Here is a 6,000-nt window from a genome sequence, read left to right on the forward strand (position 1 = left end):
TTCAAAAATGCGTTCCCTTCGTTCTCCACCCTGGTGTCAGACACAGTTTCAGAGCACTTTAACATAGTCCCAGGAGTTGGAGGTACTTAGTCTTGTTTATTAATTATGCATTAAAAACGCCTAAGCAGCGTAGCAGACATAGCAATTTTCACTGATTCTAACACTGGAGTGTGCCAGTACTTGTGATGCTTCTGGCTGCACACTCCGGTGTTAGAATCAGTGGAAATTGCTATGTCTGCTACGCTGCTTAGGCATTTTTAATGCATAATTAATAAACAAGACTAAGTACCTCCAAATCCTGGGACTATGTTAAAGTGCTCTGAAACTATGTCTGACACCAGGGTGCAGAACGAAGGGATTCACATCACGCAACTCGTATGGATTACGTGTGTGTCTTGATTGGGAGTTGGTCTGCATGAGCTGGAGCCTCTGGGACTACGTATTGCAGAGAGACATTGGGGGTATTTATATATTATTTTAAGCACTCATTCATTGATGCCTGAAAAGATAGCAGCCAGGTTAGGGGATATTTTTGGTTAAGCCATTATGTCTTGCAAGTCCGTTATTAACTGGAAACAGGGTTGAAAAACACAAACAGCCTTTGAACTTAAGCTAACAGTTCAAACGCTGTTTGTGTTTTTCAACCCTGTTTTCAGTTAATAACGGACTTGCAAGACATAATGGCTTAAGCAAAAATATCCCCTAACCTGGCTGCTATCTTTTAGTAACGGCTGCTGGCTGCAATATTTAAATAATAAAATAATGCACACATAAGCAAAATCCCCTAACCTTGATACAGTCTGACTCCTCCACACGCCGTCGATCTCTGAGTGTCTGTCTACCTTCTTAGGCGTTAGCTCCCTGCTGCAATAGCGCGGTCCCCGCCCCTCTCTACTGTAGCTCTCTCTGATTCTATTAGCACAGCAGGAGCTTCCTCACGCAAGGCTCCCTCACGTCCCTCCTTCCCCCACAGGGTTCAAAAAGTATCGGCTGAGGCATCGGAGCATTGTAAACAAGTACAAGTACTTGTGAAAATGCTCAGTATCGGCACCGATACCGATACTAGTATCGGTATCGGTGCATCCCTAATTATTATTCCCAGAAAAGGAACCCTTGTGGACGGTGACAGTGAACTTTTTTCTATGTTCACCTTCCAGCCGTGAGATCTGAGAAAAGCCAACACAATGTCTGTATGAGCCCTCGCTTTGGAAAGAGACGACGCTTGGATTAGGATGTCGTCTAGATAAGGTGCTACAGCGATGCCCCTCGGTCTTAGGACCGCTAGAAGGGACCCTAGCACCTTTGTGAAAATTCTGGGAGCGGTGGCTAAACCGAATGGAAGAGCCACAAACTGGTAATGTTTGTCCAGAAAGGCGAACCTCAGGAACTGATGATGAGATTTGTGGATTGGGATATGCAGATACGCATCCTTTAGATCCACGGTAGTCAAAAATTGACCCTGCTGGATTGTCGGTAAGATTGTCAGAATGGTTTCCATCTTGAAGGATGGAACTCTGAGGAACTTGTTTAGTATCTTAAATATAGGAGGTGGGGCAAAGGGTACACCTGGCTTCTCCCACTCCTTTTCCACTATGTTCGCTACCCTCTTAGGTATTGGAAAAGCGTCGTCGTGCACTGGGACCTCTAAAAATTTGTCCAATTTGCACAACTTCTCTGGTACTACCATGGAATCACAGTCATCCAGAGTAGCTAATACCTCCTTAAGCAAAGCGCGGAGATGTTCTAGCTTAAACTTAAATGCCACTAGATCAGGTTCTGCCTGTTGAGAAATTTTTTCTGAGTCTGAAATTTCACCCTCAGACAGCCCTTCCCTTACAGCCAATTCCGATTGATGCGAGGGTAAAATAGATAAGGCATCATCAGCGTCTGATTGTTCATCCTTTTTATCTGTATTTAAAACTGAACAATCACGCTTTCTCTGAAAAGCTGGCAGTTTGGATAAAAGATTTGCTATGGAATTATTCACTACTGCTGATAATTGTTGCATAGAAATAAGCACTGGCGCGCTAGGTGTCGCCTGCGCGGGCAAAGCTGGTGTAGACACAGAAGGAGAGGATGTAGAGCTATCCCCACTACCTTCATTAGATAAATCATCTTGGGCAACATTATGAAAAATAACAGAGCTGTCCTGATTTTGTTTGGACGCTATGGCGCAATTATCACAAACACTCGAAGAGGGAACCACATTTGTCTCTATACACACAGAACATAGGTTATCTGATGGAACAGACATGTTAAACAGATTTAGGCAGGCAAACAATGCAATAAAAACGATTTTAAACAAAAACGTTACTGTCTCTTTAAATAATAAAATGACACATTTATTTCTGAATGTTCAAAAAACTATGAAGGCAATATCCGATTTTTCTGAAATTTGGACCCCAGTGTCTCAATGCTTAGAAAGTATTGCACAGCAAATATGGAGACTCTAGCCCTTAAAACAAGCAAACCGGAGCTAATTGTTGGATTTAACCGTTTTTATACACCACAATCCCAGCTACAGCCTTGCTGCAGCTTTTTACCTTCCTTAGGGGTCACCATTCACAGAAAAAAGCCTTTTGGAGTCACTTTCTGAGCCACAGGACCCTCTCACATGAATCTGCATGCACTGCCTTGAAATTCAACTGCGCAGCTGAAGCGCCAAAATGAGGCTTCCTCCCTCAGCACACTAGAGTGAAGGGGCCTTCCTGACTAGATTTAGGTGTCTAAAACAAGCCAGATCAATAAAAAACGTTCCCAAGTGTATGTGAGCTTATAAAATATTTCAAATGGTATAATATTGTAATAAAAACCAATCGATTTGGCCCCTAACAGTGTCTACCAGCATAAAAAACAAAAAGGGGAAGCCTGTTATCTTTTTTGCTGAGGTGAAAGAAAAATGGCTTACCGTTTCCCCTGAGGGGAAAAATGACTGTCATCTAGCATTAGCCTGTGTTGTTAGAAGGAGACTAGTCATACCTGAAGCAGATGAGTCTGCAAACTGTTACCCCCAACTGAAGTTCTCTTGTTTCAACAGTCCTGCGTGGTAACAGTAATGGATTTTAGTTACTTGTGCTAAAATCATAGTCCTCTTAAACAGAAATCTTCATCACTTTTCTGTTATAGAGTAAATAGTACAAGCCGGCACTATTTTAAAATAACAAACTCTTGATAGAAGAATAAAAAACTACAACTAACACCACAAACTCCTCGCATTCCCCGTGGTAGATGCTACTTGTTCAGAGCGGCAAGGAGAATGACTGGGGGGCGGAGCCAGAGGGGGAGCTATATGGACAGCTCTTGCTGTGTGCTCTCCTTGCCTTTCCCTGTGGGGGAGAACATTTCCACAAGTAATGGATGACGCCGTGGACCGGACACACCAATGTTGGAGAAATCCCTCGCTTTTTATTTTGTTACTCATGGTCTTCCACATCTTGGGTATTATATCCCATATGTAACAAATCGTGGAGTTTCAACACCTAAATGAAAGAAAACATAATTTATGAAAGAACTTACCTGAAAAATTAATTTCTTTCATGGTGGCGAGAGTCCACGAGGTCCTCTCCCTATAATGGGTTGGTTTTTAACATAGCAATTCTTTTTTTCCTGTTCCTTTTTTATGGCTTTTTCTTACTCCTTTTTTACACCTCACTTCTTGGCTATACGTTAAACTGAGATATGAGTGAGGTGGGTGGGGTATTTATAGGCTTTGAGGTTTGTGAAACTTTGCCTCCTCTTGGTTCGAATGTATATCCCATATGTAGCAAATCATGGACTCTCGTCACCATGAACTAAATTAATTTATCAGGTAAGTTCTTCCATAAATTATTTTTTTTTTTACATGTAATTCATATCAAAATTATACATAATGCTTAATCGTGTTCCAAACCCTATCTTCTCTTGGGGCTATTAAAATAAACATGAAACCCTTTTTTCCCTATTTTTACTTCTATTATCAAATTTACTTAATTCATATGGTAGGTAGGCTAAGGTGCATGTGTCTGGCAGCAGTTTTGCAAGAATGTTTTTTTAATATTGTGCAAACACTGCTGCCATCTAGTGCTTAAAATCATTATTGCAAAACTGCTGCCCTAGACTTTTGCACTTTAGGTATTTTCTTTAAAAAGCTTTGCTAGTGGGCGTTCCTGACAATAACATCTATAGATGTGTGAGGAGCCCAATACAACTACTGCTGCTATGCAAATGTTTGTAATGGCACAAAACCTCTGCATGTAGGTTTATTATGGTAAAGTAGTTGCTCTGGATTGAAAGAAATGTGTCTCAATGATCTCGAAGTCAGCAAGAGAGTGACCTCTAGATATTAAAACAATCTTCTGGGAGCTTTGGAGGCCCGGTGAGCTTGTTCCATTTTTACTGAAGACAGGAAAAAAGTATTTCACACTATCCTCTGGAGCTTATGTACCCACACCGGCATTTCCAGCTGAACACCGTATGTGCCTGAAACGGAGGATTTGGCCTTTGGATTGGTTGATCCCCTGTGACGACATCAGTGACGTATCTGAAGTTCCAGCGTGTCTGTCGGGCAACCCATTATAGTCCCGATCGTCTGTTTCTGGCACCCTGGTTGTGCCGCTGCTTTTAAGAGTAGATTCACTTCGGGAAGGTGGGGGTACTCTCTCCTGTGTTCTACTATAGTTCCAAACGATATTGTCCTATGGTGGTGCCTCTCTCCTTTTCTGTCTTCTGCAGGATTTCTTATCAAGTCTCTTCGTATTGGGAGTGCTGCCTGAGTTCTCAAGATCCGCTTGAGGTCTCTCCATCGCTACACACAAGCGCACCTTGTTAGGGTCTTCTGTTCCACTGACTGATCACTTCAAAGTTAACTGTAAAAAGCTGACAAGAAGATATCACATAAACATCTCTATGTTAAAAAGAAAGATATTTACCTCAAAATGTCTTCATCTCACAAGAGTAAGTGCTCTGTGAACATTTAAACTTCAGCTGCTTTTCTTTACTGTGAAAGATACTGTGGATGATAGTTGGCGTATTTTGGAAATGTAATATATATGCCGTAATAGGTAATTTAGAAAATTGTTGGTACTAGTGTGCAATATAAGTTCATTGAATAATGGTTGTATCATATAGCATGAGTAAGGGCTGAGGGCACAAAACGTTGCTGTTGGATTCACACTCTGGTATAAATTTTGTTGAATAATATAGTGCTGTGAAGCTTTGTGATACTTTGGAGGATTGCAGTGGGCTTTTGCTTGTCACGTGCACTACCTATAGGACTTTGCTGATTCCTGTTTGTACATTGGATTGTATCTTGCTTTGTGGTCATGTCTAAACATGTTAAAACTGCCAATGTTGTCTGTTTTTATTTTAATTTTATTTCTAGCCTGAAAAAAGTATCCAGTGAATCCTACATGTTTCGTGCCAAGACTGGCACTTCGTCAGGGTAGTGCCAGTCTAGGCACAATACATGTAGGATCCACTAGATACTTTTTTCAGGCTGGTTATTATATATGGCTATGATGTTGATTTTTGCACTGTTTTGATTTTAAAAGGATACAATTAAAATACATTTTTACCCCTGCAGCCGGTCCGTTCTATTTTGGGACCATTATATCTATGAATATACATATCTAAAAACACATACACATGTATATACATATATGTATGGGTGTAAATATATACAGGGAGTGCAGAATTATTAGGCAAGTTGTATTTTTGAGGATTAATTTTATTATTGAACAACAACCATGTTCTCAATGAACCCAAAAAACTCATTAATATCAAAGCTGAATAGTTTTGGAAGTAGTTTTTAGTTTGTTTTTAGTTATAGCTATTTTAGGGGGATATCTGTGTGTGCAGGTGACTGTGTGCATAATTATTAGGCAACTTAACAAAAAACAAATATATATCCATTTCAATTATTTATTTTTACCAGTGAAACCAATATAACATCTCAACATTCACAAATATACATTTCTGACATTCAAAAACAAAACAAAAACAAATCAGTGACCAATATAGCCA

This window comes from Bombina bombina, chromosome 4, assembly GCF_027579735.1.
Source record: "Bombina bombina isolate aBomBom1 chromosome 4, aBomBom1.pri, whole genome shotgun sequence".
NCBI lineage: Eukaryota > Metazoa > Chordata > Amphibia > Anura > Bombinatoridae > Bombina > Bombina bombina.